The sequence below is a fragment of the Geotrypetes seraphini genome, chromosome 12 (assembly GCF_902459505.1).
Source record: "Geotrypetes seraphini chromosome 12, aGeoSer1.1, whole genome shotgun sequence".
In the NCBI taxonomy this organism is placed as follows: domain Eukaryota; kingdom Metazoa; phylum Chordata; class Amphibia; order Gymnophiona; family Dermophiidae; genus Geotrypetes; species Geotrypetes seraphini.
Genome location: NC_047095.1, coordinates 69132288 through 69149888, shown reverse-complemented (window position 1 = coordinate 69149888; position 17601 = coordinate 69132288). Strand labels below are relative to the sequence as shown.

Sequence of the window (17601 nt, the reverse complement as noted above, 5' to 3'; positions counted from 1 at the left end):
CGATAGGATACAGGGTGTTATAGTAAGTTATAGGCTGGTACAGTATGAACAGTTACTAGAGATCAATGCTGTTTACAGCTGGATATGTATAAAGTGCGTAAGAGAGGTGCATAGCATTAAGCATTGTGGGGAGGGAGAAGGAAGGGGGAGGACTTTCGAGGAGGGTTATAACTGGTAGGGGGAGAGTTTAGGTGATGTTGAAGAGGTGATGTTAAAGAGAAAACTTAATTTAAAACTCAGGAAAACCAGTGCCAGACTCCTTCAAATGTAGGAAAAGATTGTCCTTGTGAGATTTTTAGCTTCTGTTATGCTGAAGCCAGACCTTTGTTTATTTAACAGTGGTTTACATTCACAAAGCAAACTGATCGTGTACCGATCGGTTTGCAACCCCTTTGCGACCAGATTTCCCTCGGGCACCATTCACTAACCTCTCCTGCGATCCGCTTTGAATCCATTCATGCAAATGAGGAGAAACGCATGCAAAGTAGACAGGGACGCGATTCACCAACCAAATTTTGGAAACCGGCTGGGTTGGCCGATCAACCCAAGAAGCGTCTGCTGGGGACCAGTCGAAAACATCTTCTGACTCTCCAGCTCCATAGAAGCCCTGCTCTCTGCCCGCCTTGCTCTCTGCTGCCCTGAATCTCTCCTGCCTGGGGCCCCGATGCTCTTCCCCGGATCTCTCCTGCCTGCTCTGCCCCGAATCTCCACCCGATTTTCTCCTGCCTGCCGCCCCAAATCTCTCCTGCCCTTCCCCGCTTTGCAAGCCTGTGATTTTAACCCACGGATTTAAGTGGGTTAAAACCACGGGCTCGCTGGGCAGTTTGGTACAACACCTTGGGGCAAATTTCTGTGCCAAGTTTGAAATCTTTTGCGAATGTGCTTCCATTTCTATAGGTCAACAAAGTAGGCAAAAAAAATTCACGAATGAAAATATTTCGCAAAGTTTGGTTCCATACTTCTGCTGGTAAGTAAGTCAGCTGAGGGGACAACTTTACCAGCAGACATGTACCATGAAGTACTTCCAAGATTTGCAATATGAGCTTTTAAAGTCAAGTGATGCTGAAGATATGACCATCCAAAAAATATGGCTTTAAGCATTTATGCAAATTTTCACTGGCCTTACATCTGAAAGGGAGAGCGTTTTTATTTTCTGCCAGGACATAGAAACATAGAAAGATGACGGCAGAAAAGGGCTATAGCCCATCAAGTCTGCCCACTCTTCTGACCCATCCCATCAAGTCTGAGTGCTAATGACCCAGTTCCTTAGCTCGACCCCTGTAGGGATCCCACTGCCACGGTTTGGCAGTTTTAAGAATCAGTCTGCACTTGTTTTTGGATCAATGATTCAGGAGTTCCTGGGAACTAGCCAAGTTGCTGCCTGGCATTGTGTAACAATATGCGGAAATGTCTGCATCCAGAGAAACCCAAGGGACGGAGGAGATTTATTTAAGCAGTGCACTACAGTTCCATATCACCCCAAGGGACTGGTTACATCTGAGGCAGAGGGGGAATTTCATTTACATCAAGGTACTACAATGCAGAACTGTAACATCTGTAACTAAGGGAACAGTCTTATAACATCTTTTAAAAGTAATTTTTATGTTATTTATTTAAAAATGTATATACCGTATAGAACTATGCGGTTAACATACTGATTACATACATAAAATACTAATCACTCTTTAGATTAGTGGTCTCAAACATGCGGCCCGGGGGCCACATGCGGTCCGCCAGGTACTATTTTGAGGCCCTTGGCATGTTTATCATAATCACAAAAGTAAAATAAAAGTTTCTTGATCATATGTCTCTTTAGCTATAAATGACAATATTATTATTAAGACTTAGCCAAAAAGAAAGATTTATAAACTATAAAGAGTTTTACCTCATGTCATTTTTTTAATAAGACATTAACTATTTTTTCTGAGGCCCTCCAAGTACCTACAAATCCAAAATGTGGCCCTGAGTTGGAGACCACTGCTTTAGATGGAGGAGAGACGGAGGAGAACTGGTTTAAATAGTTGATCACATGTAAAGAACTGTTTTGGAGTTTGTTACATCATTTGAAAGCACTAGTAAAGTTATGTTTCAAGATATAACCTGGTGTGGACTTTTTTTTTTTTTTTTTACAGAAAGGGTGGTAGATGCGTGGAACAGTCTCCCGGAAGAGGTGGTGGAGACAGAGACTGTGTCTAATTTCAAGAAAGTCTGGGATAGACAGAGAGAGAAAGAGATAACGGTTACTGTGGAGGGGCAGACTGGATAGGCCATTTGGCCTTTATCTGCCATCATGTTTCTATAACCATAAAGAGCTCTATGACCTCACAATGCATGTAAAGAGCCTTAGCCTATAGGAAGAGGAGATGCAAATGCGAAGAGCCTTAGCCAATAAAACATCTGAACATCTTTACACAATCATAAAATACATCTTCAAAAAGAGAGTTCAAAGCTGGTACCAACCACAGCCTAACACTAAAAGATAGAATCTCATACACCTACACAGCTGGTGACAAAAGCACAGTCAATTGACACATAGAAATCGACAGGGCATTCCACGGAACCGGGCCCCAAACCGACAACCTGGAATTCCTATTACCAGCAAGTTTCACGGTTACTAAGGATGGAATTTCCAATCTCAAAATGTCAGCAGACCGCAATTCACGGGTAGGAGAATACCATCGAAAGAGTGAGCGAACAGCTATAGGACAATTGCTTTGAAGCACCTTAAACCTCTCACACTTTGGTTAATAACATTCATCGCTTTTGTCCAAGCTCCACTGGCTTCCGATAATCTCCAGAGTCCACTTCAAATGTGCCTGCCTTACTTTCAAGATCCTATACGGCCTCCTCCCCCCCCCCCCCCCCTTTATTCCTCTTTCTTGGAATTCCTCTAACCCCAATTCCACCAGATCCACCCAAAAACTGAAACTCTCCTTTCCCTCTCTAAAAGGCTCTGAAACCCTCCTTTCCCTTGTAGGAAAACTAGGTTCCTCCCTCCCTTTTAGAATCACTGAGCTCTGGAACAACCTTACCTCCCCACTTAGGAATCTGAGCTCCCTCCAACTCTTCCGTAAACATCTGAAAACCTGGTTATTCTCAAAAATGTAACTCTTCCTCCCTCTCTGATTATTCTAGTCCTCTAAATTTCCTCTTCATCCTTCCCTCCTCTGGAGTTCCTTTCTACCCTAACTCCTGTTAACTGTGTTGAGCTTTGCGAATGTAGAGATGATGAGGTATACAAACCTAAGGTTTAGTTTAATTTAGTTTAGTTCTTCTTTTCAAAAAGAACAAAATTCCACCACACCAAAATGTGGAACCTCAAATCCCCAAGTAAAGTTAGCAATTTTAAAACAAAAATACGTAATACCTTCAGAATCAATTAAATATCACTCTGAACAGGGTCTTACCTTCAATGAATCAATTCTTACGGGCACGTTGCACAGAATTTTCTCAGAAACAGCTAAAACCTTCATGACTCCACAGCCCAGTCCTGCTGGCTTCTTGGACAGAGCTGTGCTGTTCACAATTCTAAAGGTGACACAAGAATTCTTAAAAGCAACAGACACAGGGACCATGGCTTGGCTGCAGAGCAAAATGGGCGGGTAAACTCATAGCTCTTCCCTCAAGTGCACAAACTGACTAATTTATCAGCATTTTAGACAGAATTTTCCCCTAAAAATACAAGATCTGGATTAATATTGATCTTCATGACGTCTGGAAGGCAAACCAGACTTGATACTCATCCATGCTGTCAAAAATACTTCTCCCGAAGGACTCAGGAGAGATTTTAGAGCAGGGGTGTCAAACTCAATCACATAAGGGGCCGTAATCTGAAAAAAAGGCTAAGTCGCAGGCCAAATTTTCTTTTTTTTAGATACTTAGGGGTCTTTTTATTCAGGTACGCTAACAGATTAAGCGTGCACTAAATGCACACCTTAATAAAATGTCTTAGCAGAAGTATAGGGTTACAACTTCTCCAACCCCACGCAGGCTCTGTGATGTTCCCAAACTAGGCTTCCTGGTCTCTTCTGGCCCACCAGCACGAATCGCTACCGCTGCTGCTGCTCCTCTTCAAAGCAGCCTGCTGAGGATCACTGGCCGGCTGTAGCGAACCTCGCAGGTCGCTTTCCACCTCAGTAGCACGTTCCCTCTGACGCAATCCTGCCCCTCAGGATTGCATCAGAGAGAACGTGCTACCGAGGTGGAGAGCAGCCTGCAAGGTTCACTACAGCCGGCCGGCAATCCTCAGCAGGCTGCTTTGAAGAGGAGGGCAGATAACGAAGAGCAGCAGCAGTGGTAGCAGGCCTTACAGTGAGTGAGGGCGGGAGGGGGGGAGTCGCTGGCCTGTTCCCTGCGTCCATGTTTGAAAATAGAATTTAGCACGGAGGGACACATCATGATGTCAGGGAACACACCGTCCTAAGTGCGCATGCGCGCTTAGGGCTCCCTGACAGCGTGATGTGTGTCTCCGTGCCAAATTCGATTTCAGGTGCATGGGGTGACTTGCGGCCATGCAGCGATTTGAGCGGTGGTGGCGGTTTTACTCCTGCGCTGCTGGGACGCCTCTTCTCAACCCCGGACTAGCAAACACAGTAGCCGCAGGGCATTTGCTAGGCTGGCCCAGTTCGATAATGCGAGGTGAGCCGGCCTAGCAAAAGCCCCGAGGCTGCCTGGGCTAACAGATGCTGGACAGGGGGAGCAGGGAAAGAAAAGGCCTACTGCTGGACAGGGGGGAGGTAAAAGGAAGGGAGAAGGCCTACTGCTGGACAGCAGGAGCAGGCAAGAGATGCTGCTGGGTGGGGGGGAGGTAAAAGGAAGGAAGAAGGCCAAGGAGATAGAGAGACAGACAGACAGAAAGCGGCCAAGGAGAGAAAGAAAGAAAGACAGCCACACACATCTATTCTAGCACCCGTTAATGTAACGGGCTTAAAGACTAGTTATTCAATAATAGAACTGCAGGGGCCTGGTAGCAAGGGGGTAGGGGTGGGGATGAAGGCAGAGAAGGTTGAGAAGCAATGAAGGCAGGTGGGTGTTGAAATAATAAAAACTGTTCCCTGGAATGCATGAGGCCTCCTGGACACACCATTGTTTGGGTTTTTAAAAAATCTTTATTCATTTTAAAGCTAACAATAAGTGCAACATATCATACAAACATTTTACACTTTAAACATCACTTAAATTCATAACAAATACATATCTCTTCCCCCTTTTATACACACAAAAATGACAATAAACAATACATTAAATTGAGGGATCCAAGATGGCCGCCGACCCTCTTGGCTGAGCAGCACGCTGCAGAGGTTTACCTCAAACAACTTTTAACCCACTGCCCCGGATTGTTGCATCCTCTTCAATGCCGGAGCGAAGAGGTCGCAGTGCCACTGGAGCGTCGCGGAAGTCTGGAGCGACAGCGTTCGGCAACATTGAGGAGTTTCTTCGGCGTATGCAGGAGACACCCCGGGCGTCAGTAGACCCTCTGGAGATGCTCCGGAGAGGTGAAACGGATGCAATCTCCTTAGGCTTGGAAACAACGCTGAAACCCGACGCCAGAGCACCTCCCCCTCTTCCTCAGATTACCAGCTCCCCACAAAAGGAGGTACTTCCGGAGCATGGGCAGTATTCTCCCTCAGAGGCCACAGAGGGCAGAAAGGGGAGAATGGAGACGAACTCCCTACGTTTGCAGGAGAGTTTGGAGGAGACTGAGAGTTCAACAGCTGTAGGGGTAAACCGAACCCTGAGTTGTGCTGTTCAAGAGGGGACGCCAACTGGTGAGATTTCTCATTCTACAAGTGTTTCCTATACAATTGTTAAGCCCAGAGAGGTAACTCTGGATTCCCTTTGGGATCTTGTGGCAGACTTGACAAACCCAGTTAAACCCCCAATTGGAACAGTTGGAAGAAAGATTTAAAGCCCAAGAAACTTTAGTGGAAAATATGAAAGTTGAAATAGATGATGCAAAAAGTAATATAGAAAATATCCACCAAGAATTGAAAGTATCTAAACAGATTAGAGTAACACTAATTAAGGACAATATTAATTTGAGAAGGAAGCTGGAATCCTTAGAAAATACTTCTCAAAATAATAATCTCAGATTGATTAATTTTCCGAGGGTTGCAACAATATCTCCAAGAGATATAGTGAAACGCTATATGATGGAAATCTTGGAAATTTCTTTAGATACTAGTCTTTAAGCCCGTTATATTAACAGGTGCTAGAATAGATGTGTCTATCTGTCTTTCTTTCTGTCTCTCTGTCTCCTTAGCCGCTGGCTGGCTGGCTGGCTGTCTCTCTGGCCCCCTGTCTGTCTTTCTTTCTTTCTGTCTGTCCCTCTCCCTGGTCCCCTGCCTATCTCTTTCTGGCCCCCCGAGCAAACTAAGATTGCTGCCTGCCCCCCAGCATACCCCTCCCCCCCAAAGCAGCCCCTTTTCCCTCTCCCCCTCCACTTCTTTCTGTCTGTCTCTCTCCCTGGCCCCTTGCCTATCTCTCTCTGCCCCCTCCCCCCTGAGCAAACCAAGATTGCTGCCTGCCCCCAGCACACCCCTCTCCCCAAAGCAGCCCCTTTTCCCTCTCCCCCTCCACTTCCCTGTGCAGCTGTAGCGGTCGGATGTCTCGCAGCACCTCGAAGGACACCTTCCTGCCGTTGCTCTCACCACCGCATGCGTTGTAAGCCGACGCGCACCGCAAATGGAACACGGCACGGAAGCACAAATCACGGTGGCAGGGATCACGCCGTTTCAACTGCGCATGCGCGGGTAAGGATTTTATTATAGAGGATGTTTCCACCACTCACTCAGGTCTACTATTTACAAATTAAAAGAGATGAACAACTACAACCACAAGAAGGGGATCAGAAATCACTTGATGTTACAGCAATATTGGAACTTTCCGACATAGAAATGGCTAAGCCGGCGACACTTCTTATCACAGTAACCTTAGCACCAGATAAAAACTGGTTGCTCAGGCTTTTCTTTAAAAATAGACAAAAATTTATTCGACTTAAGATATTGATTTTTCCAAATCTGGCTTGAGATACGCAAAAAAGGAGACGTGAATTTCTTCTTTTAAAACCAGGAGTTATCGGTTTGGGGATGACCTTTTTTCTTCAACATCCTTGTAAATGTGTGATACAGTATCATATGAAAAAATATGTTATCTTTGATCCAAGCCAGCTGATAACAGCACCTCAGGCTTAAGGGGAATTAGGAGGGCTATACTGATTATTTGTTATCCTGTCTCAGTCTAAAGGGCCTGTTTTTTCTTCATATAGCAACTTAGTTTGTTAAATTTCCTTTAATTGTTCGCAATGTATACCTTGGATCCTAATTGTGGACTTGAGCTGAAGTTAAGCAGTATTGATTTTCTTCCTTACTTTGATGTTTGAGATGTTAGAATGAATACTTTATTGGCTTATCTTTATCTTTCTGTACAAGCAGATACTTGATTTGTAATTTGAAAGTGATAAATAAAAAACAAAACAAAACCATAAATTAAATTAAAGGTATTTCCCCACCCTGGACGTATACAATCAAAGGGCTAAATCAATAATGTGACCTGCGTGGCCAAGCTGGGCTCAGCAAGTGGCTTTACCCAGTGCACATAAACCTCAGCTGAGCGGTTAAGCGAGGTTCTAATGGTAGCTTGGTATTGGAATAAAGGAAAAAAAACCAGTTCAGAGTCAGAGGTGCAATTTCTCAAGAGTACTTCATTGAACAAAAAATCAAAATAAAACCTTCAATAGGCTCCTTCAGGTTAGTATCACCTGGTCTCCTGCCAGCATTTAGAACAAAAACAATAGTCAGTTCCCAGCTTACTGTCTCCAAAAGAGAAAACCAAAAAAACTGGTTCTTAATGTAAAGCTTTCTTCAAACCCAAAAACTTTCCAGCCTTGTCTTAAGGTAGTACACATTCCACATTTTCTCCCAGCTGCCATAACAGGAAAAGATCAGCTTGTTTCCATACTTTCAACAATGGGCTGCTCGGTTTCCTCTATCTCCATAACATGTGCAAAGTCTTCATCAGCTAACTCAATGTCCTACCCAAACACAGTTTCACCACTCTCTCTGACTTCTGTATCACCCCCCTCTGCCTGGTCTGGTAGCCAGGAGGAAGACTGGCTTCTTAATTCCTTGGGCTGGCAATTTGTGACTTGCAACCGGCTGACTGGCTCTGGCATGCTGGGTTGCTAGCCAGTGTGTACTCTGAGGCTGGTGCTCCCACTGCTTCTGGAGCTGGCTCCCTGCTTTGAGAAAATTACTCCCTTTTCTCTCACTGCAGGAAGCTGATTAATCCTTCCTGCAGGTGTGTTGGTGTACCCTGCTCTCACTGAGCTCCTCACCTGGCCTAAACCAATTTGGGACTGATTGGAAGTGGCTTGTATTCCAGCCCTGCTCTTTCCTTCCCCTGGCTCTAGGCCTGCTGGGAAATGTAGTCTTTCCACTTGTTTCTTTATACCTGGCTTAGGTAAAGCTAAACCAGATCTGCCCACTTTAGGCAGGGCTTTAGGAGATTTCAGTGTTGGAAGGCTTGGCTTATAAGTGTTCCTAGGGGCTGCTTTGGGACTCTCCCTAGCTGGTTTAGGAATACTTGCAAGGGTTTTATCCCTATTTCCCTTCTTTGGCAAGCCTTCCTCACTAAGAAAGGGGGCGACCCTGTGATACCACCCACCCAATGATTAATCAATAAAACACAAATACACAGATTCTTTCAATAACCTTTCCCTATTTAAAATAGTAACGTAATCCCATCCTCCTCCCACCCACCCTGAATGTATATATTCAAAAGGATAAAATTAAGATAGAAATAACCCCCCCTTCCCTGAATGTGTGTGGAAAGACAAAAACTGAAAACAAAAGACAACTTTAATGAAGTAATAAAAGACGTTAACGGACCCCAAACCAATTTAAATACATTATTATGCCCCAACATGTCAGTATTCATTTTTTCTTACCTATAACTGGAGCATAAATTCGCCCACCAAAAAGGAAAATTGAGGCGATCATAATTTTTTCCAATTAAGAGTTACCATCTGCTTGGCTATTCCGGTCATAATTAGAAAAAGCTGGCATTTATAATGGTCTATGGGGGGCTTAATATGCAATAATGTTCCACATATGACTACTTCATATGTCAATGGAATTGATGATTCCAGTACAGTATTAATCTGTCTCCATATTGACTTCCAAAAGTTGAGTATTAAAGGACAATAAAACAACAGATGATCCAGTGTATAATGTGTGAGATTCAAATAAAATGTTGATATATGTGGAAGGGAAGGGGGGAGGGGGGATAATATAAGATTTAATATTATATGAAGTATACAAGTGAATTGTATGAATATTGAATGATTATTGTATACTTGTTATGAGATATTAAAATGAATAAAGAATTGGAAAAAAAAAAAAGATGATCCAGTGTCCCAATGTCTAGATGACAGTGCCAGCATCTATTAGATTTAGAACGGTCTAACTTTTGTAACCTAACAGGGGTCCAAAAAGATCTAAGTAAGAAGAAAAACCATGTTTGTCTCATAGATGCTGACGCTGTACATCTCATCCTCCAAGTCCAAATTCGTAGCCATTGAGACGCAGAAATATGCTGCTTTATCTCAATGCTCCAAATGTCTCTAAGACTAGATTTTGGATTTTTATTCAAGAATTCAGATATTAATTTATACCACTTGGTGGCCTGATGTCCTAGGAAATCTGTCTGGAAGCATAGGACCTGCAAGCTATAATGAGTTTTTAGATTTTGCCAATCAGGGAATCCCTTCCGAATGGCTTGCTTCAACTGCAACCACTTATAATTTGGAGATTTTGAAATACCGAATGATTGTTGCAGTCATGAAAAATCAAGCATTTTCCCATTTGATATTACAACATCTAATGTACGTATGCCTGCCTGCATCCAATGCTTCCAGGCAATCTTAGACTCGCCAATTTGAATCTTGGAGTTTAGCCATAAGGATTGAAAAGTAGAATTCTCCATTGGAATATCTGTTAATTTGTTAATATATTTCAAGGTTTTCCAGGTGTGAAATAAAATACTATTGTCCTTAACATATCTGGGTAACTTGATACTCAACACATGAAACAATCTTAATGGGGACATCAATTGCTACTCTAAATATAACCAATCAGGAAGATGTCCCATGAGCTCAGGAAGGATCCAATACATACCCTGATGCCTATAAAAATTTAAATTTACCCCACCTGCCGCAATTGGTTTTTGTAAAGATACTAAAGCAATTCTAGCAGTTTTACCCAGCAAAATAAATTTAGTAAGAGTACTTTTTAACTTCTTATAAAAGGACCCTTGGAAATAAACTGGCAACATACCCATTTGGTAGCAAACCACAGGCAAAATTATCATCTTAACCATTTGAACTCTCCCCCAAGACAGATGTAAGGGGTTCCATTGCTCACATATTTCTGTGACCTTCAGCAATAAAGATCTTTCATTTACTTTGACTGTCTCTTCCAGCGTTTTATGAATCCAAATACCTAAATATTTTATACCCTCTTCCTTCCAAAAAAAGGGGAATGAATTGAATAATCCTTTTGGACAATGTACATTTAGCGGAAGAACCTCTGATTTACTCCAATTTATTTTATACCCTGAAAATTTCCCCAATCTATCAATCAAACCTAGTAAATGTGGAATGGTAGTTTCAGGATTCCTCAAATGAAGTAAAATATCATCTGCATACGCAGAGACCTTATATTCCCGACCTGCATAAGGAATATACTGAATCTCCTCTGCCTGTTGAATAGCCAGTAGCAAGGGTTCCAGAACAATATCAAACAGTAAAGGAGATAATGGACACCCTTGTCTAACTCCCCTCTCCAGACGAAAATGTTCTGAAAAAGTATTATTTATATATATAATCTGGTATAAGGGGAACTAAACATTTGTATAAATCCAGAACCAATACCAAACCAATCCATTGCTTGATACATACAAGTCCATTCCACACGATCAAAGGCCTTCTCTGCATCCAAAGATACAGAGAAAGCTGGATCTTCCATAGCTTTTGTTAAATTTAACATATGAAAAACTAGTGTTGTTTGAAGAATGTCTTTGACCAACGAACCCTGTTTGACGTATACCGATAACATAAGGGAGAACCTTAGCCAAGCGCAAAGCCAATAACTTAGCCAACAGTTTTCCATCTACATTAATCAAAGAAATAGGCCTGTAATTTGAAACCAACATGGGATCTTTATTTGGCTTTGGCAAAACAATAGTTCGAGATTCTGCCATCGTACCTGAAATGCAACCTTTAGATAGTTGAGCCTGATATAAATTTTAAAAATGAGGTAATAGGGTAATTTGGAATGATTTGTAAAACTCTACAGTAAAACCATCACCACCTGGAGTGGATCCAACCCTAAGGGACTTCAACACCGCTTGTAATTCTTTCAGTGATATAGGTATCTCAAGATTTTATTTTATATGCTTGGGAATTATATGCCTGATCAACTTTAAAAACTCTAAACCTTCAAGTTCTTTATTTGAATAAGGCTCAGAAGAATATAAAGCTTTATAAAAGTTCAGAAATTGTTTTAAAATATTTCCAATTTGAGAATGAGTTTCACCCTTCTCATCTTTAATCACCACAATCTTTACTTTTCGTTTTTTAGCTTTAAGGTAATTAGCTAATAATCTTCCCGCTTTATTCAAATTTCCATAATACAGAGCCTGTTGAGAAAACAAATCTTTCCTGGCCAATTGTGAGGAGATCTCATTGTATTTATATTTAGCTTTTAAGAGGGCCTGTAAAGTACTTTGTTCCCATTTTACAGCCAATTTTGATTCTAAATCCTTAATATTTTGTTCCAAATTAGAAAATTCCATTGTAAATTGTTTCCTAATATGTGCCGAATATGATATGATTTGCCCCTTCATGGTAGCTTTGAAGGCATCCCACAATGTTTCTAAAGAGATTTTCTCTGAGGCATTGATTTGGAAATATTCATTCATTTTTAATTGAAATTCTTCCAGAAAGTTTGAGTCAGCAAGCAATGTATTATTAAATCTTCACACAGGTCTACCACAATCTGTTTCAGCAAACTTAAACTCAATCCAAACTCCACCATGATCTGACAAAACAATAGGATCAATGGTGGCTTTTGTTACCTGCTGTACTAATTGATCTGAAACAAAAACATAATCTATTCGTAAGAATGATTTATGAAATTGGGAGCAAAAAGAAAATTCCTGAGCATCGAAATGAAGGATCCGCCATATATCTTTCAATCCACAGGACTGTACCAAATTATCTAAGCCCATTGACTTTATTAGCTTTATTAGCTTACTGGGTTGCTTATCCAACAATGGGTCCATAACAGCATTAAAGTCCCCAGCTACTACTAGATTAGAAGAAGCCAGTGGTAAAATCAACTGTTGAAGAGTTTTGAAAAATTCAGCCTGATTTGAATTAGGGGCATAAGTATTAAGAAGTGTCAGAATATCTTTTACTAAGCTCATGTGCACTTGAATCCACCTTCCCATGGGATCTGCAGATATTACTTTAAATGCCACTGAGCATTTTCTACTTACTAGGATAGCCACCCCCGCCTTCTTTCTCACTGCATGAGTGAAAAAACTGTGCTTGACCCACCCCACCTTCCAATTTAGCCGATTCACCCGCAGATAAGTGTGTTTCCTGGAGAAAATATATATCCGCCTCCTGCTTCTTTAAGAAATTAAGGTTTTTTTCCTCTTAATTGGGTGATTGAGTCCATTAACGTTTAGCGAAAACAGTTTCAACTCCATTATAATTTTAAAAATAAGGATCCATAAAATATAGACCAAAAATCATTAATATATGACTGTGACATTAAAACCTAACACATCCAGTCCCCCGAAAAATATCCCCCCTCTATCCCTCCCTCCACCCAGTGGTGTACCAAAGGGGGGGGGGGGCGGTCCGCCCTGGGTGCACGCCTTGGGGGGTGCACAGCCGGCCAGGTCCGGGTCCTCCTGCCCTACTGTGCAACTGGTCCTGCATTTCCTTCCTTTCCCCCTGTCTGCGCCACTGCATTCTTACCTCCCCGCTGCTCCTGCTAATTGCCTACAAGAAGTCTTCTTTCCGACGTCAATTTTGACGTTGGAGAGGACGTTCCAGGTCCTTCTGACTGCCAGGTCAGCACAAGGCTGGCCACACCCTTGCCTCAGGGTAAGTCCTGGAGGTTCCTCACCGGCTTCTTTCAAACAAAAAGAAAAACATAAAAAATGGGTAAGTATTGCAGTGTCACCACCCGTGCTCCTGTAAGGCGCTGCGAGCACACGGGGACGTGACCAAAGCTCAGATCCGACGTGTCCCTTTCCACTTAGGTCTTAAATCAGGCACATTAACAGTCTCATGAGCAGGCAAGGTAAAAAGAATCTCAATCAGAAATGGCAAAAACAAAATAGCTTTATTTTCAACCACCGGTTGAATAAACCAAAAATACAGACTTCAGCCTTGTAACTCAGGATGAACTTGCATTGCACGAAATCATAATAAAACAGTTCTGATAATGCACTCAGTAAACTAGAGTTTGGTTCAAACTAAATGATATGCAGTCCTCTGCTTCTGGACTTTAATCAGGTAAGAATCATTGTCCTCTTCACCAGAGCAGTAATGTTTGAGTTGATTTTTTTCTTATTTTGGATATATTTTGAACAATGGCTACATTACTAAATAAAGCCTTCCTTATTTGAACAGTGGCTGAACAGTAGCCTTATTGTGTTGGTAGAACAATTGCCATTCTGACTATTATTTTCTCGGAACATTATTATTAGAGAATGACACGGTGGTTGTTACCTGAGGCTAGCCGCGGGTAACCCGCCGAAACGGGGAAGAAAAAATAGTGGTCTCTGCGGGGCGGGGATAAGGCCCTTCACCACCCCATGGAGTGGTGAATGGTCTTGTCTCCGCAGTGAGGCAATCACAGATCGCGCGGTCCATCAGCCCCACCCGCCCGATCGCAGCGTTCCGCCATTTCCCTCCCTCCACCTCACCTTATATGCAGAGTTTGCCGGCTTTCTTTTTCGCCCAGCCGCACGCTTTCAAAAATCTGCGCACGTACGCTGGAGTTGATCAATCTTCTCCTCTCCTGCAACTTCCTGTTTCCAGTTGCGTCAGAGGAGAAGATTGAACAACAGAGTAGCCGCGCATGCGGCTGGGCGAAAAAGAAAGCCAGCAAACTCGGCATCTAAGGTGAGGTGGAGGGACATGACGGAACGCTGCATTTGGGCGGAAGGGGGCTGCTGGACCGCGCAATCGCGCGTGTTCCCGGCTCACATTAGGAAGGAGTGAGTGAAAGGGAAAGAGATTCTGGGCCAAGGGGATGAAGAAGGAGAGAAAGAAACCCACAGCAGGAAAGAAAGGAGAGGACAGGTAGGTGAGCCAGATGCTGGAAGCAGGGGGGGGGCAAAGAGGGAAAAATGCTAGATGGGGTTGAAGAGAAGAGACACATTGGTGTGGAAGAGGAAGAGAGGGGAAATCTGGACACAGGAAGGTAACAGAAACAGGGGAAATTATGTGCATGGGGGCATAGGGACATAAGAACATAAGAAGTTGCCTCTGCTGAGGCAGACCAGAGGTCCATCCTGCCCAGCGGTCTGCTCCCGCGGCGGCCCATCAGGCCTTATTGCCTGAACAGTGTCCCTGACTAATTTTGTAACTGCCTCTGAAGTGGACATACATGCCATGGGGATGTTATATGGACACGGGGTGGGGGGGGCAATGCCAGATACATAGGGGAGATATTAGAAATGGGGAAAATTGTTTGGGGACTGAGCTCACAGGCTCCAGCTGCTTGCACAAATTACATTGTAACGTGCCACGAAAGTAAGAGGGAGGGAGGGAGGTAGATAGATAGGCCGCACAAGAGGAGCTGAAGGGTAGTAGAAAGAAACAGATGCTGAAGAAGAGAGGGAAGTATGGTGGTAGAAAGAAATAGAACAGAATTGAAGGAGGGTGGAGAGGAACAGACCCTGAAGGGAACTGTGGAAGACAGAGTGGGGAGAAGACGCTGGAAGGGAAGAAGACAGATGCCAGACTATGGGGGAGCGGAGGGAAGAAGATGGGTGCCAGACCAATTGGGGGGGGGGGGTGAAGGGAGAGGCACAGTAACCGAGCAAATGGAAGACGCAGAAAGAAGACACACAGTGGATGGAAGGAATTGAATGAGAAGATGAGGAAAGCAGAAACCAGACAACAAAGGTAGAAAAAATATTATATTTCTTTTCTTTTTTTTTTTTTTGCTTTAGGATAAAGTTGTATATTAGTTGTGTTGATAAAAATTTATAAACAAAGCCCTGCCAGCAGAACATCTCTTTCTCTAGTTCAGCAGCCAGAACTTTGATTTATAAGGAAGGAATAAGCTAAATATTGCAGTACTGAGGCTTATATGGATGCTGCGGGGACGGTGACGGGGCGGTGAATGGGATGGCAGTGACGGTGACGGGGCGGTGAAGGGGATGGCGGAGACGGTGACAGGGCGATGAAGGGAATGGCGGTGACGGGGCGGTGAAGGGGATGGTGGGACGGGGACGGGGCAGGTTTCCCATGTACTCAGGGACTGGCCCGGCCTGTGGCCGGGCCGGTTCCTGAGTAGGTGGGAAGCCCGGCTCGGACCACAGTTAGATTCTTTGTAGCGCCTTTTATGTGGCTGGTTGAAAGGAAAACCAGGATGCCGGATCTTGAGTAAAATCCACCAAGTTTATTACTGCTCTCAGAATAATGGGGGAAAAAACCATTAAAATGGGTAGGGACTTTCACCAATGTCCTTTGGTACAATTACCAGTATCACAGTCCAAAACTACTTTGTACTGGGTTTTAGGGTCAGAAAACAAACAGTGCTAGTTAATAGAAAAAAGTCCTGCTCCCCAAAGCAATAATTCAAGTGTGTCCTGAGTTCCTTTATACAGCTGAGCACCACCTGTGCCAGCTCTCCGGTTCCTCATATGTTGCTTCAGTTCAAGAGGAAAACAAAACTATTAACTTTTCTTTTATAAGTCCCCCAGAAGTATGGCAAAACAAACTTCCCAAAATATCTTCACTTAATTGGACAGAGCTACTTCTGCCCTGCTCCAAGCCCTGCTTTAGTTCAGGGTTTTAATTAACCAGGACTGGATTTCTCCTAGGACAGGAAAAGACCTTTCAGGTTTCACTCCCTCCTATATCCATGCCCTCTTCCAATTCAGTCTCGTCAGGAAGACTGCTCATCTCATAACTAAATCACAAAATGAATATAATAACCTTTCAAAGTACCTGCTAAGCAATTTTCTAAATCAAATATATTGCTTAAAACAGACAACACAAATTTCCCCCCTAAGATTTTTTTTTTTTTAATTTATTTAAGCATTTATCATAATTTCAACAATATAAGTTCATTGAACAAAACAAAAGTTTTCTCCATTCATAAAACAAAAGAAAAGTATCTCATTTACAAGTTAATACATCAAACTTTTCAAGGGAGAAACAGATCACTGGGAATGGAAAATCAAGGAATTGAAATTAACCAATAAATCACATTAGTAGCTCATCTACTTTCTTGCTTCAGACCAGTAGAATTGGGATCAATTGAGACTTTGCATTGAAACTTCTTTCCCTTCCAAATAAAACTGCAATTGGGAAGGTTCATAAAAAACATAACTATTCTGATCCAAGTAAATTACACATTTACAGGGATAACGCAATTGAAATTTCGCACCCAATGACTTAACATTATCTTTCAGTTCTAGGAATCTTTTCCTTCTTGTTTGTGTTGTTCTAGAGACATCTGAAAATAAAGAAATCTTTCCATCCATAAAGGAGACTTCTTTAAGCCTAAAAAAATAGGCGAAGAAGCGCTTTCTTATATTGTAAGAAAACAAAATGTAACTAGAAGTGTTGAACAAACTACCACTTCATCTTCTGAGGTCTCCAATATCCTAGATATATCAATAGGACTTAACAAATCTTCCTTAGGTTCCCCTAAGATTTGATGGAGTTACAATCTTACTTAATGATGAAATTGACAAAACACCAAGACCCTATAATCAAGTAAATTAAATCAATTACCTCAAAAAATTCATAAAATTAGATTATCCTAGCTAAATAAAGAATATCTAATCTACATTTTGACTATTAATAAACTAACCTATAAATTACTACCTAGAGGGGTAAATTTTAAACTCAATAGAATGGTTTAATTCATCTTCCCCATATTAATCAATAATAAAAGACAATAAAAAGAAAACTATTTCTTTATAAGAATCAATATATATATATGTATAAGATGAATAATATATAAAATAAATATATTAAAATATTAAATTATAAATCTAAAATCTAAAATCAGAGTTCATAACTTCAAATAAGGGATGTGAAACTTCATTAACATTTATAGGCACATAAGGAATAGTATTAGCATATTAAAATCCTATATTGACATACTGAGTACTATTACAATAGGCCCTTTGCATAGACGCCGCATTTACTTATCTTTATAGATTTGAGGTATTCAGACTGCCTTTATTTATCTTTCCATCTAACAGAAAACAGACTCATTAAATGTCCTACAATTTTCTCATCTCTTTGCCGTGCAGTTTCAGAATTTTACACCTTCA

The 17601-nt window shown here is 42.1% G+C and overlaps 1 protein-coding gene across 2 annotated transcripts in view; it reads right to left on the bottom strand.

The window, feature by feature from the left end:
• The window catches only part of B4GALT2 (beta-1,4-galactosyltransferase 2), a 175233-nt gene that overhangs the window by 126151 nt on the left and 31481 nt on the right, over positions 1–17601 (bottom strand). The window contains exon 2 of one of the 2 annotated variants that reach the window (XM_033916639.1): positions 3408–3528. The exons of the other annotated variant lie outside the window; for it this stretch is intronic. The gene's annotated coding sequence lies outside the window, so the exon portion shown is untranslated. The remainder of the gene's footprint in view (positions 1–3407; positions 3529–17601) is intronic. 2 annotated transcript variants of the gene reach the window in all.